This window comes from Trichechus manatus, unplaced genomic scaffold (genome assembly GCF_000243295.1).
Source record: "Trichechus manatus latirostris isolate Lorelei unplaced genomic scaffold, TriManLat1.0 scaffold00058, whole genome shotgun sequence".
Lineage (NCBI taxonomy): Eukaryota > Metazoa > Chordata > Mammalia > Sirenia > Trichechidae > Trichechus > Trichechus manatus.
Genome location: NW_004443994.1, coordinates 12,877,610 through 12,897,180, shown reverse-complemented (window position 1 = coordinate 12,897,180; position 19,571 = coordinate 12,877,610). Strand labels below are relative to the sequence as shown.

The window sequence follows — 19,571 nt, the reverse complement described above, 5'->3', positions numbered from 1 at the left end:
AATTATGTTGAGGAATTGCCCTTCTATTCCTATTTTGCTGAGAGTTTTTATCATGAATGGGTGTTGGACTTTGTCAAATGCCTTTTCTGCATCAATTGACAAGATCATATGGTTCTTGTCTTTTGTTTTATTTATGTGATGGATGACATTGATTGTTTTTCTAATGTTGAACCATCCCTGCATACCTGGTATAAATCTCACTTGATCATGGTGAATTATTGTTTTGATATGTTGTTGAATTCTATTGGCTAGAATTTTGTTGAGGATTTTTTGCGTCAATGTTCATGAGTGATATTGGTCTGTAATTTTTTTTTTTTTTTTTGTGGTGTCTTTACCTGATATTGGTATCAGGGTTATGCTGGCTTCATAGAATGAGTTTGGGAATATTCCATCCTTTTCTATGCTCTGAATTACCTTCAGTAGTAGTGGTGTTAACTCTTCTCTGAAAGTTTGGTAGAATTCTCCAGTGAAACGGTCCAGGCCAGGGCTTTTTTTTTATTGGGAGTTTTTTAACTAACATTTTCAATCTCTTCCTTTGTTATAGGTTTATTTGGTTGTGCTACCTCTGATTGTGTTCGTTTAGGCAAGCAGTGAGTTTCTAGAAATTTGTCCATTTCTTCTAGGTTTTCAAATTTGTTAAGAGTACAATTTATCATAGTATTCTGTTATGATTCTTTTAATTTCATTTTGGTCTGTTGTGATATCACTTGTCTCATTTCTTATACAGGTTATTTGCTTCCTCTCCTGTTTTTCTTTTGTCAGTTTGGCCAATGGTTTATTGATTTCATTGATCTTTTCAAAGAACCAGCTTTTGGTCTTGTTAATTCTTTCAATTGTTTTTTTAAATTCTGTTTCATTTAATTCTGCTCTAATTCTTATTATTTCCTTTCTTTTGGCACCCGAGGCTTTCTTTTGCTGCTCTTTCTACTTGTTCCAGTTGTTGGGTTACTGTTTTGATTTTGGCCCTTTCTTCTTTTTGGATGTGTGCATTTATTGCTATAAACTGACCTCTGAGCACTGCTTTTGCTTTGTCCCAAAGGTTCTGGTAGGATATGTTCTCATTCTCATTTGATTCTATGAATTTCTTTATTCCATCTTTAATTTCTTCTATATCCCAGCAGTTTTTGAGCAAGATGTTGTTCAGTTTCCATGTGTTTGATTTTTTTTTCTTCCTTTTTCTGTTGTTGATTTCTATTTTAATGGCTTTATGGTCAGAAAAGATGTTTTGTATATTTCAATGCTCTGGATTCTGTTAAGGCTTGCTTTATGGCCTAATATGTGGTCTATTCTGGAGAATGTTCCATGTGCATTGGAAAAGAAAATATACTTAGCTGCTGTTGGGTGTAGTGTTTGGTGTATGTCCATGAGATCAAGTTGGTTGATTGTAGCATTTAGATCTTCCATGTCTTTATTGAACTTCTTTCTGGATGTTCTGTCTTTTACCAATAGTGGAGTGTTGAAGTCTCCTACTATTATTGTGGAGCTGCCTATCTCTCTTTTCAGTGCTGTTAGAGTTTGTTTTATGTATTTTGGAGCCCTGTCATTGGGTGCATAAATAATTTTTATAGTTATGTCCTCCTGGTGTATTGACCCTTTAGTCATAATGTAGTGTCCTTCCTTATCCTTTGTGGTAGAGTCTACTTTAAAGTCTATTTTGTCAGAGATTAGTATTACCACTCCTGCTCTTTTTTGAATGTTGTTTGCTTGATATATTTTTTTCCATCCTTTGAGTTTTAGTTTATTTGTGTCTTTAAGTCTAAGATGTGTCTCTTTCAGGCAGCATATAGACAGACCGTGGTTTTTTATCTAATCTGCCACTCTCTGTCTCTTTATTGGTGCATTCAGTCCATTTACTTTCATCGTAGTGATTGATAGGTATGAATTTAATGCTGTCATTTTGATGTCTTTTTTTGTGTGTTGCTGGTAGTTTCTTTGTTCCATTTAATTTTATGTGCTAAGTTGTTTATGTATTTTCTTTTCATCTTTTTCATTGTTGTTGATTTTGTATTTGCTGAGCCTTTATATTTTTCTTGTTTTTTTTTTTTTAAGTTTGATGTGTAGGATTGTTAGTTTTCTTTGTGATTACCTTAATATTTACCCCGATTTTTTCTAAGTTTAAACCAGTCTTTTATTTCTTTATATTGCCTTGACTTCATCTCCATATGAAAAATCTGTGTCTACATTTATTAGTCCCCCCTTTTTTGTTTTAATGTTGTCATCTTTTACATATTGATATCTCTGAAAAATATGGAATGCTTCACGAATTTGCGTGTCATCCTTGTGCAGGGGCCATGCTAATCTTCTCTGTATCGTTCCAATTTTAGTATATGTGCTGCCGAAGCAAGCACACAATTCACATATTTCTGACTCTCCATGTAAAACATGAGATGTGAGAAGTGACATTCCTGGTGGTGGCATCTTTTGCTCATCAGTGTATCTCCAGGTGCAGCAAAGACCCTGGCACACAGTAGGATACAACAAAAATTGAATGAATAAATGAATGAGTAGCCTAAGTCAGGGAGGTACAGCAAAGAATGTCCCGTGGTGCCAGAGCAGGCAGATGGAGATGCTAACAGGATGTCTTGAATCAGGCATTATACAGTAACTGGCCTGAGAGTTAATGAGATTGAGGGGACGCAGCAGGGGGAATTAGGTTTTTGGAACGGATACCAGATAATAATAATAAAATCATTGGCAATGACATTTTGTTGAATCTGCAAGTGGTTAATGTGCTTGGTTGCTAATAGAAATGTTGGCAGTTCAAGTCCACCCATAGGTGCCTCAGATGAAAGGGCTGGTGATCTTCTTCCAAAAAACCAACCATTGAAAACCCTATGGAGCACAGTTCTACTCCGACCCACATGAGTTCACCATGAGTCAAGTCAATTCAATGGAAACATTTTTATTTTGAGGGAAAATGGAATGTAAAATGCCTGATTAATTTAAAAGCAAGCAGGAAAGGAGAAAAGAAAAAGACGTAAAGAAAGAAAGGACAAAATAAGTGGCAGAACTAACTCACAGTAATAGTAATAAATGTCAATGGAGTGAACATGCAAGTCAGAATACAGACGTTCTCAGTTTGGATAAACAAACATAATCCACATCAGTGTTATTTTCAAAATACACCTTGAGTATTAAATACAACAGAGTCAAAAGTAAAAGGATAAATATGCTAGGTCAATATTAAACAAAAATAAGATGACGTAGCTACATGTGTGTGTGTGTGCATGTATACATATGCATTTATATCTCTATCTATATATCAGACAAATATTACTTCAAAGATTTAAAGCAGTAAAGAATAGCAACATTAAATAATAAACGGAAAAATTCCTACAGAAGTCAATAAAAATTTTAAACTTGTAAGCACTTAAAAGTGAAGCCATAATACATATATACATACATATATAAAGAGACAGAGAGGAAAAACTGACAGATTTGTAAGGAGAAATCAATAAATTAATGTTCATAATAGAAACATCTTAACATAGCATTGTAAATATTTGACAGAGCAAGCAGATAAAAATACTAATAAGGACATAGACAACTTAAACAACACAATTAGCAGTCTGACCTAATGGGCACATATACAACTCTACATCCAACAATTCAGAATGTATATTATTCTCAGATATGAGGAATATTTATCAAAATTGAACACCTAGGTCATAAAACAAGTCCCAGCAAATATGAAAAAATTATTGTTAAACAGATTATCTTCTATGTTAAAAATGTGTTTAATTTAGAAACCATTTAGAAAGCTAATTTAAAAAAAAACTATTTGGAAAATATAAGATGCTTCCAAATATTCTTGGCTCTAAGAAGAAATCATTATGGACATTAGACAATGTGTATAATTGAACATTATGAACAACATTACATTCTAAAATTTAGGAGAGCTGGTAAAGCACTGCATACGATGATTTTAATGCCCTGAATTGAAATTAATAATCTAAGCATTCAACTTAAGAGAATTATAAAAAGAATAACTCAAAACAAGTAGAAAGAAGGAAATAATAACAAGAAGAGCAGACATTAACTAAATAAGACAGAAAAAGACAAAGTAAAGCAGATCTACAAAGCCAGTCACTCACTTTTTGAAGAGTCTAATAAAATAGACACCCCTAGCAAGAGTGAGGAAGAAAAAAAGAGAGAACCAATTACAGACAAATATTCGCAGTGTAAAGAGTAGTGTCATAACTCCAGCAACGGAAAGAGAAGGTAGTTTTAAAAGAAGATATTATAAACAACTTTAAGCCATCAAATTTGAAAACTTAAGACAAAATGTTCAATTTCTTAGAGAAATATAACTAACTAATATTAACTCAAGAAGAAATGAAAAACCTGACAAATGTTTAACGATCAGAGACAAATCAGTAGTTAAAAATTTAATTCCCCTAGTTCCCCACCACATACCTATACTCCTTTTTAAACTGGATACCTGAACTAGTGAAATCAGACAAAATTCCAGTCAAAATCCCAACAGGTTTTTTTTTTTAATCTCAATGGAACTTGACAAGATGATTATAAAATATACGGAAGTCCAAAGGACTAAAATAGCCAACGTAATTTTGAAGCAGAAATACAATATAAGATTTCCCTCTCCTGTATAAATAGTCATTATAAAGCTATGAATAATATAAAGCCATAATCAATAAAGACAGTGTGCATTGTTCTAGGAAAAATAAATAGACCAACGGTACTGAACAGAGACTTGAAATAGATCAACGTATGGATGGAAACCTGACACCTGGCAGAGGCAGCATTGCCACCAGTGGGGAAATTTGGTCTATTGATTAAATAAAGTTGAGACCTTTGGTTATCATTATGGAGCAAAAACACGTGGACCCCTGTCTCTAATCTATGGCCATAATTAATTCTATGTGGGTTAAATATCTAAATGTGCTAACAGTTTAAGACATTTTGAGGGAATTACAGGAGGCTATCTGTATAACCTTAAAATAGGGAAAGGTGAAAATTTAAGATACTCATCTGCAGAACTATTCTTGATATGAACCTAACCATTAGGATAGCCTAATAATTTTTACTGATGTAATAATTTTATTATTTATTATTATTTTGAACTGATCTGGTTGTTTCTATATTATGTAGACAGAGACTTGGTGGATTGCATTCATTCTTCCCTCGAGTGGAATACTATTGTTCAAAAAAATCAATAACATTTCATAGCTCAAGCCAAGTAATTTTAAAGCAGTTTTAAATAGGTGGAATTCTCAGGTATTATACTTTTTCTCTAAAGCACAGGTAAAATGAGTCATAAATATACATTCAACGAAGAGGAAAAAAGTGTTGTAGCCTTTAATTTTAATTTTTTAAAGAATAATGAAATTTGTGCTTTAAATGAGCCTATTTTAAAAATAAAATTGACTGAATAAATCATAAAAATGATGAACTAGAATTTGCTTCTATTAATTCCCAGATTGCTGTAGTGTCACAGTTTAGAAAAGAGTATTATAAGATGCTTATACATAGTGATGAGGAGCCCTGGTGGCATAGTGGTTAAGAGCTCGGCTGCTAACCAAGAGGCTGGCAGTTCAAATCCACCAGCTGCTCCTTGGAAACCCTGTCCTATAGGGTCACTATGAGTCAGAACCGACTTGGTGGCAATGGCTGTTATAGTGATGTACACTATTATAAATCCTGTTTGGTCTAGTACATCACTTATAATTACATGTTTACAGATTGGCATATAATTTTTTATGTCATATTTTACCATGAAAACATAGTGAGTGTATATTGTTAATGACAAAATTAACTAACATGATTTCTAAGTAAACCTATTTTTATAATCTATGGTTTTACGAACACAGAATTTTCTGTTCATTTGACTGCACAAAGGAGACAGGTGTAAACAGCTTGTGCCTTTGAAGAGACAAAACCAAGATAAGGGTGTAATTCATAACTGTGTTCCTTTCCCTTTTAAGTAACAAAGCAATTTCCTTAATGTCCTTATTTAGAGACAGCAGTAAATATTCTACTCATTTAAAAATGCAAATACCATATATTTTTTCATAGACTAACGTGATGCAGCACCGTATTTTCCCTAACATTTCTCTGTGGCTGCCTTAGGAACAATATTCCCTTAGAATACTCGCAGGATACTGGCTACAAATAGGAAGGCAAAGGACTTTAAATGTTATTTAATCATCCAGGAATAGGACTCTTTTTGGTATACACTACCAGAGTTTTTCTTTTTTATTAACATGGGCACTTCTGATTGACCCTTGCTAATATATGCAAAGAATTTGAATGAAAGTTGGGAATAGACAGAGTCTCTTCCGTGCACTGACTCTGCATGGTAATGCTCATCACCGAAATTTCAAGGCTTTGCTCCATCTTGCAGTAAAAGGAAATAAAAATGCTATTTTTTTTTTTTTTTTTGCCCTGAAGGCCTTATTCTGTTAATTTTTTTGTTGATTCAAAGATGGGAAGTTTATCTAAAATAATTTAAAAGTTCTTTGATGATAGAGAATGATTTTTGAAATCACGTTATAGTTTACTAAAACAAAACAAAACACATTGCCATCGAGTCGATTCTGGCTCATGGTGACCCTATAGGACAGAGTAGAATTGCCTGATAGGATTTCCAAGGCTGTAAATCTTTACGGAAGCATATCGCCTCATCTTTCTCCCATGGAGCAGCCGGTGGGTTTGAACCACCGACCTTTTGGGTAGTAACTGAGAGCTTAACTACTGTGCCACCAGGGCTCCTTTATGTTATAGATTAGTGCCTGGAAATCATTTTGAAGGTTATTTTTTGTTTCCTCCCTGGTATCTGTTCTCTCCCCTACTCGCCTCCCCTCTTTTTTTTTTTTGCCAACAGTATCCTTATATTTTGGGAGGAAATTTTCTCCTCCCGATTTCTCAGCCATGTAGTTTGGGTGAGATTGAACCCAAGACCTGCTCCAGAGTGGACCTTTATTGTCTAAAAGCCAGTCAGAATATTATAATCTGTTGCCACGGTAATTGGATTCGGGAAGGGCACCTGTTTCAATTTAGCCCAGAGCAGGCACAACAGATCTCGCTTCCCTGGGTGCTTTGATATGAAGATGTGACATCTGGAATTACTGTGAACATTTTGCTAAAATTACCAGAAGAACCTGGAACTCCCAGTGGGCTACCAAGGGAGCATGGGGATAAAGCCAACAGAGAAGCAGAGTAGAAAAATGAGCACAAAAGTCCTTGGAGATCTCTTTTGAGGTGTGAGATCAAGCCTTCCGCTTGTTTACTTTTCAGTTACATCAGTCAACACATTCCCTTTACTGTTTAAGTCATTTCCAGTTTACAGCTTTTTCTTTCATTTTATTTTTTTGTCACTCGTTATTGAAAGATTCCTAACTGTTAAAATTGCCTGAGTGGCTCAAACGGTTAAGCACTTGGCAACTAACCTAAGGGGGGTGGTTTGAACCCACCCACAACGTGCCTTGAAAGAAAGGCCTGACGATCTACTTCCGAAAGGTCACAGCCACGAAAACTTTGTGGAGCTCACTTCTACACATGGAGTCACTATGAGTCCTAACTGACTCAACAGCAACTGGTTTACAGGGATATTTTGACTTTGAGAGACAAGAGGACAAATATCTTGACTCTTATTCAGGGATTCTTTTGTTAACGGGTAGAAACCCCAGGTTCGTGCTCGGCATGACTTGTATTGACCAATAGAGACCGAGGTGGGAGAACAGGAAAGGCACCTTTATTTTGTTGTACAAAGAAATGGAGTCACTCGGAGCTGCTGCCACCCAGACTGCTCTCCAAGGGCGAGCAGGCAAGTTACTTTTAAAGGGATTTACAAGTAGGGAGTTCATACAACTTACGTCAGCAACATTCTTAATCATACTGCGCAGGTGCAATGGGGTTTATATATAACCTCCAAGCAAAAGCAGGATTCAAACGCAAAGCTGGAGGTGGGCAGCAAAGGAAATGATTATTCAATCCAGCACTATAGAGAAGGAAGCCAGGTAAAGAATACATAACTGTGGGGTCCCTGTCTCACTTTGGTCATGAGGAACTGAAAGACACAATTAGAAAAGGAGAATTATTGGAAAGACACATTGAAATGGAACCCAACTACAAAAAGTGACATCTTTTCACCTTAATGGGACCTCAAGCCTCTCCCTTCCCCCCCCCCACCATCCTATGTCTCTGGGTGTATCTGCCCTAACCACAGTACTTAAAGTCAACAGGTATACATGTAAACTCATGATTTTCTCTCTTTCAACCTCCCTCCATAAACTGCACCTCTTCCAGAGTTCTCTTCCTTGATGGTGGAACAACTACTCAACTTGTTACTAAACTAACCACAAAATTTGGAGTCTTTTTAAAATTTTTTTGACTATTCCTTATCTTTTGTTGTAGGGAAAAAAATCGCAAAGAGTAGTAAAGCAAAAAGAAAGTTTTATTCAGCGTACATTCAAAAAGGCAAAAGTGGCAAGCAGACAAGCATGTTGCCAGAGCTAATGTCTGCCCAAATCCAAGGAAGGATTACAGAATAGACAAAAATGGGAAAATGGACAAGCATGCCACCACAGCCCTGTCTGCCTGAATCCAAGGAATATTACAGAATAGGCAAGAGTGGGAAAATGTGTAAGCATGCTGCCAGAGCCATGTCTGCCTGAGTCCAATGAACATTACAGAACCATCAGTATGTATTAACGTTACAAATGGGCAAAACCATTGAAAGCTTCACCTTTTCACAGATTGGCTAGAAACTGTGATCCTACATTTTGAATTATCTTTCTTAACAATCATTGGCACAGGTTTCAGTAATGACAGTCAGGAGGGTCTTCATTGGTCCAATAAGTTTTCTATTCATTAAATGCTAACAGAAGAAGATAAGAGTGGAGAGTCTTTTGTGTTCTGTATGATTGGCTTATGTGAAAAGTACCCTAAAAGATATTTTCCAAGATTATCCTAGCTATTGTCTTTATATCTCAGGGCTCAGTTGATATGTCCTTGTGAGTCTAGCTCCAGCTGGGTCACATTCTGTATGCTCAAGGACAGGGAATAATGATTCCAATATTATTTTCTAAATCACTTTAAGCAACATTGGATACTTTACTAAGCTCTATGCTTTCTACCTTCACAATATTTCTCGAATCCTTCCATTTCCATGTCATGACTGTCACTCCTCAAGTTCAACTCTCAGCATCTTGAGCCCTATCCATTGTAAGAAGCTTCCTAATTGGTCTCTGCTTTTTCTACCCTTCAATCCATTTTCCACCCTGCAGCCAGTTATCATTTTAAAACCCTGTAATGAATTTCTATTAAATTGAGAATACTATTGAATCTTCTTTTCATGACTTAATAGGTTCTGCCTGATCTGGGCCTTCTTTAAATTATATGAAACTCTCTTCTACCTCTGGATATTTTCACGTGAGTTTCCCTCTTATTTTCTACCTATTTTATTTTTTCCCTAAAATCCACAAATTTCCAGAGAGTCACTGATCTCACTGAAATTTTGTATACAATCTTTTTTTTGTATAGAATTTTTTAAACAGCTTTATTGAGATATAAGTCAAATACCATAAAATTAATCCACCTGAAATATACAGTTCACTGTTTTTAGTATATTAATATGGTTGTGTCAATCACCACAACTAATTTTAGAACATTTTCATCACCCCTAAAAATCTCTCTTACCCATTTGCAGTCACTCTCAATTTCCTCCATTCCCTTACTCCTCCAATCCCAGTCCTAGGCTACCACTAAGCTGCTTCCTGTCTCTAAAGATTTTCCTGTTCTCAGCATTTCATATAAATGGAGTCATATAACATGTGGTCTTTTGTGACTGACTTCTTTCATTTGGCATAATGTTTTCAAGGTTCATCCATGTTGTACCATGTACTAGTACTTCATTTTTTTGTTGCTAAATACTATTCTGTTTTATATATATATGTATACACACACACACACACACACACACACACACACACACATATATATATATATATACATATACCACATTTTATTTATCCATTTGTCAATTGATGGACATTTACATTTTAACTATTATGAATAATGCTGCTACAAACATTAATGTACTAGTTTTTGTGAAAGCAAATGTTTTCACTTCACTTGAGTATAATACCCAATAGGAGTGGAATTGCTGGCTCATATGGTTATATGGTAACTCTGTTTAAAATTTGGAGGAACTATGACACTGTTTTTCAAAATGACTGCATCATTTTACATTCCCACCAGCAACGTATGAAACTTCCAACTTCTCTACATCCTTGCCAACAACTTGTTATTATCTGGCCCTTTTTTTATTGTAGCCATCCTAGTGGGTATAAAGAGGTCCCTGGGTGGTGCAAACAGTTTGTGCTTTACTACTAACCTAAAGATTGGCAATTGGAACCTACCTATCAGTGCCACAGGAGAAAGGCCTGATGATCTGGGAGATCTTCTTCCTAAAGAATACAGCCAAGAAAATCCTATAGAACTGTTCTACTCTGTAGAGTGGAAATCAACTCCATGGCAAGGGGTTTGGTTTTGTTTAGGGGGTGTAAAGTGGTTTCAATTTGCATTTTTCTAATAGTTAATGATGTTGAGTATCTTTTCATGTGCTTATTGGCCTTTTGTTTATCTTCTTCAGAGAAATACCTATTCAGATTCTTTGCCTTTTTAAAAAATTATGTTATGTATCTTTTTATTATTGAGTTGTAAAAGTTCTTTATATATTGTACACTCAAGCCCCTTATTGGATATATAATTTACAAATATTTTCTCTCATTCTGTGGGTTATCTTTTCCTTTCTCGACTGTATTGTTGGCAGCACAAAAGTTTTTTTGGTGTAGTCCAATTCTTCTGTCTTTTGCCATTTGTGCTTTTGGTGTCATATCTAAGAAACCATTGCCTAACCCAAGGTCAAAAAGATTTATTCCTATATTTTCTTCTAAGAGATTTATAGTTTTAGCTCTTATTTAGGTCTGTGATAAATTTTTAGTGAGGTTTTGTATAAATGGGGGGCCAAATTCATTCTTCTGCATGTGAATATCCGGTAGTGTCAGCATAATTTGTTAAAAAGGCTGTTCTTTTCCCATTTAATTGTCTTAGCAACCTTATTGAAAATCAATTGACCATAAATGTAAGGATTTGTTTCTGTACACTCAATTATTTTCCACTGGTCTATATGTCTGTTCTTTTGTCAGTGCCATGCTGTCTTGATTACTGTACCTTTGTAGTATGTTTTGAAGTTGGGAGGTATGAGTCCTCCAACTTCGTTTTTTTTTTTCAGATTGTTATGGCTAATCTATACCCCTTGCATTTCCACTGAATTTTAGGATAACTTGCCAATTTCTGTAAAAAGCTAGCTGGAATATTAATAGGGATTATGTTGAATTTGTAGATGAATTTTAGATGTATTGTCATTTACTGGTATTGTCTTCTGATTCATGAACATGACGTGTTCCTCTTTATTTAGATCTTTGATTTCTTTCAACAAGATTTTGTAGTTTTCACTGTATAAGTCTGAACTCCTTTTGCTAAATTTATACCAAAATAATTTATTTTTGTTTGATACTGTTGCAAATGGTATTTTTGAAAAAATTATTTTGGGATTTTTAATTGCTAGTGTATAGAAACACAGTTGATTTTTGCATCTTGATCTTGTATCCTATAATCTTCCTGAACTTGTTTATTAGTTTTAATTGTGTGTGTGTGTGTGTACGTGTGGATTCCTTAGGGTTTCATATAAACAAGATCATGTCATCTATTAATAGAGATAGCTTTACTTTTTTCCTTTCTAATCTGGATGCCATTCATTGATTTATGTTGTCTAATTGCCCTGGCTAGAATCTCCATTACAATGTTATGTATAAGTGGAGAGAGCAGATATCCTTCTCTTGTTTCTGACCTTAAGGGGAAAATATTCAGTCTTTCACCATGAAGTATGATGTTAGCTATGGGATTTTTATTGATGTCCTTATTGGGTTGAGGAAGGTCCCTTCTATTTTTAGTTTGTCAAATATTTTTCTCATGAAAATGTGCTGGATTTTATTTAATGTTTTTTCTGTGTCTATTGAGATATTATTTGATTTTTTTTCTTTATGCTATTATTATGGTTTATACATTGATTTTTTTAATGTTAAACCAAAATTGAATTCCTAGGGTAAATCCCACTTAGTAATGGTGTCTAATCCTTTTTATATGTTCCTGAATATTGTTTGCTAGCATTTTTGCATCTATTTCCATAAGGTACATTGTCTATAGTTTTCTTTTCTTGTGATGTCTTTGTCTGGTTTTAGTATCAAAGTAATCCTGGCTTCAAAGAATGAGTAAGAAAATGTTGTCTCCTCTTCTGTTCTGGAAGAGTTTTTGATGGATTAATACTAATTCTTACTTACATGTTTGATAGAATTCATCACTGAAGCCATCTAAGCCTTAGCTTTTCTTTTTGTGAAGTTTTTAAATTATGAATTAGATCTAATTAGTCATTTATTGGTTATATATGTTGAAGATATTTTGTCCCTCTGTATGGATTACTTATTTTTTTAATTTATGCTTCCTTTTGATTAGCAAAATGATTATATTAATGCTGTTCAATTTTTGATAATTCCTTTTTGTTTAGCACTTTTTGTGACTTGCTTAAAAATATATCTCCCTATCTCTAGCTCATAAGGTTATACTGTGTGGGATCTTGTGGTTGTAGTTAAGATATTTGGAACAATGGTATTAGCAAAAGTGCTTTGGACAGTAAAGACACCTCTGTAACTGAAATATATGTCCATTTCCGTGGGGATAAATCACTACTTTTTCCACAATAGGGAGAGTTTATTGTAATCAACTGCCATCAGGCAGCAAGCTAGTCTCTGTTGGAGAATGGTGTCATATCAATCTGCTTGTGGCAGGTTGAGCATTTGGCATGATTGTAGCAAAATAAGCTTTTATGAGGGAAAATTTATGTTGCTGAACACATGAATAGGTTTCAGTCTTGCCCCTCCCTCTTAAACACACACACAAATACTCTGTACATAGGTCATTTGAGCAAGCACTGGGTGGCTGGAGAAGGAGGTTAATTGATAGCCACAGGAAAGGATACCTTGTCCGACTGATTATTGGAAACATTCTCCAGGGTGCATCCATTCTGACGGATATTTATGTGGGATAAAAATATCTTCATACTCTGTTTTCTTTCCAAGAAACTTGTTGAATCTAAACAAATATTGGTATAATGATATCGTTCTTGGTGAACTAATGAACATCTCTGAATATATGAATAAACGTTTCTGGGATTTTGAAAGACTTTACGTAGCTAGTTGGCTCATCATGGCAAACCCAGAAAGAACTGTGGAATAAGGGAGAAACGAACAATTAAATACCACTGTGTGTGCTATACAGGGTGCTGGATGCTTTACATATATTACTTGGGTCAAATTTAGGACCACAGTACAGCGAAAAGATAATTATACCCCCATTTTACAGGTTAGAAAATGGAGGCTCAGAGTGATTAAATGGGAGAGATCCTTCAGAGTACTTACAAATAAAATTTTCTTTAAGAACTCATTTGTTTTCTTTCTTTAGTCATGGACTCACTGAGACATATGCCATCTATCAGTGTATCTCTGATGCCAAGTGTAGATATATTTTTCCTCAATAAATATTTTTAAATTTTAATCATTTATTTGGCAGTACATGGAGAAATTTATGTATCTCTCAGGAGATATCCTCTGTCTTTTTCAGATCAAATAATAAAATATATTCATTTAGAAGGAAAGATGATTCACAAGAATCAGCTTAGTAGGACCAAACTGGGAGTCAAATAATTTTGCAGATATAAAATCTAAAGCTTGCCTGGTCTCATTATTTTAGATTTTTAAAATTGTTCTTATTGTAACATTTCATAACATAAACCAAAAAAATCCATTGCCATGAAGTTGATTCCGACTCATAGCAACCCTATAGGACAGAGTAGAACTGCCCCATAGAGTTTCCAAGGAGCACCTGGTGGATTCTAACTACCCACCTTTTGGTTAGCAGCTGAACTCTTAACCACTACACTACCAGGGTTTCCTTTCATAACATAACCAATGCTATAGTGTGGCATGATGTCAATATCTTCTGTCATATCATTTTCATAAGGAACTGACTTGAAATCGTTTTCCTTGGTGGTCTTGGTATATTTCAGAAAGATTAACAGTGTGTTATTGTCCGTTCTACAGATCCATGAGAAGTTCTATCTGGTTAGCCTTTGACAACATTGAGGCATTTTACATGGGTAGTTAAACGGTGAAACAGCTTCATATATGTGATTAATTAGTGCTTGTAGACAATAACCAGTGTGATATAATTCAATAAAGGAATAAGATGTGGCAATAAGGAAACTTTGTGAAAAACTACCAACAATTAAATATTATTTTAACAGCTCAAAACATTGACCAAATGAGTCTAAGCTAAAAACACAGTTCTTTACTACTCAGTGCTCTAAAGTAGAGTTTAGAAATTTTTTTCTTTAAAGAGCTAGAAAATAAATATTTCAGGTTTCGCGAGCCAACTAGTCACCTCTACCATTGTAGAAACCAGTCATAGACAATACGTAAATAAATGAGTGTGATTGTATTTTAATAAAACTTTATTTATGAACATTGAAATTTCTATTTCATATGCTTTTTAAGTGCCGTGCAATATTTTATAAATCTTCTTTTAAAAACATTTAATCTAAAGTTCCGGCAAAAATAGTTAAGTGTCCAGCAATATAATTTGTGCTGTCTCCTATATTCTGGTCAGTCTTGAGAAGCTTCTATCTACTCAAGATCTTCTTTTCCCAGCTCCATTCTCTCTGCTCCATATCCCTGCTTATACTGGGGCCATGAGACTAATTCTCATCAAAGGAATGTGAGTAGAAGTGGTGTGTGTCACTCTAGGCCAAGGTATTTAACTGTTAATTGTGCCTTTTCCATCCTCAGTTTCTCCTTCTGTAAAGATGAGAGGGCTTCAAGATCCTAGGGAATGGCTGAATCACAGAACAGAAGGAGCCACCCTTCATAAAACATCTAAACGTGTACCAACAGCTCTTTTAAAATAAAATCAAACTTTTTAGTATGGCTTACACTGTTTTGTAAGTCTGGCCTCCATTCGCCTCTCCTATCTCAAATCGAAGGGCTCCTCCTCATTTTATGCACTTTAGACTCATTATGCTTCTTGAGTCACTGGACTGTTCCATATGCTGTTCTCTTGCTGAGAACATTCTCTTACTCTATCTAGTGTCTTCTTTTTCTCTCAGATCTTTCTATTGTCACCTCTTCAGAGAACTGTTCTACAGTTCCTTAAGCCAGAGTTTACTATTGTTTATCATATCACCTTGTACATTTGCTTAGTAGCATTTATCACAGTTGAAATACTACACTTACTCTGTAAACCTTTAAATAGAGGGAATACAAGTATCATGAAGATATGATTATTCTTTTGTTGTTGTTTAAGTCGGTAACCCAAACAGTGTCTAGCATAGAGTAGGTGACCAAAAATTTGTTGAATGATTTAATGAATTAATCAATGACTGAATTCTAGTCCCTAGATTTTTTTACATTATGGGCTGCTCTCATTTTGTGTTTTGTAAAAAAGCTATGCTATCTTTTTTTTTACTTCACAACAGTATTGTGAATTATGTGGGCAGCATTTTATTTATTTATCTTTCACCACTGTGGAAGCTGACGCTCAAAGAAATGGAATGGTATGTCCAAGGACACCAACTAGTTAATAGTGGAGTTGGGAGCAGGACTCAGGTCTCTTGATCATTGTTCTCTTTCATTGTTTCAAGTTTTGTGCAGAGCTAGCTGAGTACAAGTTAAAAGATGAAACAAGCATGATCTGGGTTCAATATTAAAAGTAAACCAAGTGTCTAATAAAGTTAATCTGACATGCTTGAAGATATGCATAAATGTTATTGTGTTGCATAGTGATTAGGCACAGATTCTAAGACATTTGGATACATCATAATAATTAGTGTTACTTTTCCATAGACACAGACACCTATGAGGACACTTGGGTACTCCAACAAATGCATAATCATAGTCAAGCGACCAGACCTGCTGTCTAAGTCTCCTCAAGAGACAAAGACTACAGGTAGCCCCTCTTTGATAAGACAAGTTACAAGAGTAAAATAGCTGTAGGAAGGGCTCTTTAACCCAGAAGCTACTGGAGCAGACAAAAAAAAACGGGGGAAGAAAGGGATGAGTTGTGGAGGGAGATGTGAAACAGAAGAGGCCTGATGGAGGGCAGTGTTGAGTAGGGAATATGAGTCTATGCTCTAACTCTGTGAGGATGCTGAAGAATAACTAGCTTTCTGTTTTTGGATGGGTCATATCCGTCATGCCTTTAGAGTGAAGACCAATTTTAAACATTTAATTACAAGGATAGACTATTACCCACTAAAGAAACTTAGTTTTATGACCTGGAAGTTCTTGTAGATCTAAGGTTTGGCGAGAACTATGCTTAAGGTCACTTGCTCTTTTCTGCTTAATATTTATCATCCACTATTTCATCATTTTGATTCACTTAATGAACATTTAATTATAAGGTGTTTTAATTCCTTATGCCCTAATAACTAACCCAAAAACAACAGAAAATGGAACTAAGATACACCTACTCTGTAGATATACACACTATGTAGAAAGTCCAGTATCTCTACTTTCTGTGTCAAGAAATTTACAACTTTTCCTACTAAAACATCACTACCTGAGTGCTAAGTCTCATTTTTTTGCGTCTCTGAATGACAGATGGGATTGGTGGTATATATGAGGGAAACCACTGCTTCCTTCATTTTCTATTTATCTGCTAGTGGCAGTGTATGTATGTGGCAACGTCCTTTTGCATTTTTAGCAAGTGTTTGGATTAAGTTATTTTTAATATAATTATTGTGTGTATATATATATATATACATACATACACATACACACACACATATATATCTTACTTATATCATAAATTTTAAGGGGCCCTAGTGACTCAGTGGTTAAAACTCTCAGCTGCTAACCAAAAGGTTGGCAGTTCAAACCCACCAGTCACTCTGTGGAAGAAAGATGTGGCAGTCTGCTTCCATAAATATTTACAGCCTTGGAAACCTTATGGTGCAGTTCTATTCTGTCCTATAGGGTTGCTATCAATTGAAATTCCATTTGATGGTAATGAGTTTGGTTTTTTGGTATGAAATGACTGATCTTGCAGACTTTTGCAAATGATATGGGATTCAATTCAATCTAACAAACAGGTATTGAGCATGGAGTATTAGCAAAGGACTTTCTCAGCACTTTGGGGAATACAAGGGTGATAATGACTCAGTTCTTGCCTTCAGATGATTTTCAAACTAATCACACAACTCAACAATAAGATACAAGAAGTTCAAACAGTTTTGTATTTCTCTTACTTAGTCACAAACTTTGTCCCTGAGTGGGAGGCTTTTGACAAATGTTTGTTAGTTTATATCATTAAAATATTCCTACATAATTTTTGTTTTTTACACATATGTTCTATTAAATGAAGTTACATTCATTTTGGTAGATGATTTCCTTTTCTTATTTGCAACTTCTTTGGAGTAATCCCATTTGGGGAGGCACTCAGCTTCTGCTCTGTAGAATTGTTACAGAGCCCACTCCATCCCAATGTCTCCTGGCAATTTACTAACAAGATTGACATCCATTTTGCTTTCAATACTCCACCTTTGGATGGTATGTTGTTCACTAAAGGTCATTCATGGTTGTCCTTTTACAAAGAGAGAGTGGCTGCTTTTTAAATTTATTCAAGAAACACTTAAGTACTTAGGTTTGCTCAAGGTCGTGATAATAAAACTGTATGACACAATGAGTGAAAAAATATGATTGGCTCACAGTTGAACCTTTTCCTTAAAGAAATAGTACACAATAGAAACAACAGCAAAACCACTTCATCACCTTTGGATGAAAACCGCTATTCATAGAACTGAAAGGAAATAGAATGATTGTAAAATCTGACAAAAAATAAAATACAACTCTATGTTGATTTATATTTCCACAGAGCCATGTCTCACAGAGATACACTCCTAAAATAGAAAAGGAGTATATAATATTTTCATATGAGAATTTGATCTTAACTTTAAGAGTAAGTAAGCTTGAAGCATCACATGTCTTTGAGGTCTGGTACATGATTTGTAAAACTTCCAGATTTTCTTTAAACACAATTTCCTTTTGTTTTCATCTCCATACTTTCATTTCAAAAAAGGAGTCATTGACTGTTTATTTAGAAATTTGACATAAGAATATATCCTGGAAAAATAAGAGCTGTCACATGAATAGACATATGCACACCCATGTTCATTGCAGCACTGTTCACAATAGCAAAAAGATGGAAACAACCTAGGTGCCTGTCTTAGGCTGGGTTCTCCAGAGAAGTAAAACCAATCAAGTGTATAAATATATACCTATATATAGAGAGATTTATATCAAGGAGACAGCTCACGCAATTGTACAGGCTGGAATGTCCCAAGTCTGTGGATCAGGATAGAGGTTTCTCTTGATTCTTGCAGCTTCAGGGGCTGGCAAACCCAAGACTGACAGGTAAGAGAGCAGGACTCTTGCTCACAGGCTGTGAAGATCGATGAATCCCAAGGTCAGAAGGTAAGCTGCTAGCTCAAGTCCAAGAACCAGAGGTCAGATGAACAAGAGGCAGCTATAGGAGCCGGAGAGGGCAAAAGCCAAAACGTCCAATTATATTCGGATGCAGGCTACACAACCAAGGAAACTCCCTTTCAACTGATTGGCTACTCACAGCAGATCCCATCAAGGGAGTGATCACATATAAACACTGAGAATCATGGCCCAGCCAAGCTGACACATACAATCTTAACCATCACAATGCCCATCAACAGATGAATGTATAAACAAACTATGGTACATACACACAATGGAATACTACACTAAGATAAAGAAGAGTGATGAATCTGTGATGAATCTCACAATATGGATGAATCTGGAAGGCATTATGCTGAGTGAAATAATTCAATCATAAAAGGACAAATATTGTATGAGACCACTACTATAAAAACTCATGAAAAGATTTACATACAAAAAGGAACAGTCTTTAATGGTTACAAGGGAGGAGAGGGATGGGAGGGAAAAACACTAAATAGACAATTGATAAGTGGTAATTTTGGTGAAGGGTAGGACAGTACACAATACTGCAGAAGCCAGAACAACTTGTCAAAGGCAAGGTCATGGAAGTGCCATAGAAACTTCCAAACTCCCTAAGGAACCAAATTTCTGGGCTGAGGGCTGTGGGGACTATGGTCTCGGGGAATATCTAGCTCAATTGGCATAACATAGTTTATAAAGCAAATGTTCTACATTCTACTTTGGTGAGTAGCATCCAGGTCTTAAAAGCGTGTCAACAGCCGTCTAAGATACTCCACTGGTCTCATCCCATCTGGAGCAAGGGAGAACGAAGACAACCAAAGACACAGGGGAAAGATTAGTTCAAAGGACTGATGGACCACAAATACCAGAGCCTCTACCAGACTGAGTCCAGCACTACTGGATGGTGCCCGGCTACCACCACCAACTGCTCTAACAGGGGTCACAGTAGAG

The 19,571-nt window shown here is 35.4% G+C and overlaps 1 non-coding gene across 1 annotated transcript; it reads right to left on the bottom strand.

Moving 5' to 3' along the window:
- Window positions 1-2,241: 2,241 nt before the first annotated feature.
- On the bottom strand, window positions 2,242-2,348 carry LOC111821003 (U6 spliceosomal RNA). The gene has a single exon (XR_002824487.1). It is a non-coding gene; the product is annotated as a U6 spliceosomal RNA (small nuclear RNA).
- Between the last annotated feature and the right edge of the window lie 17,223 nt (window positions 2,349-19,571).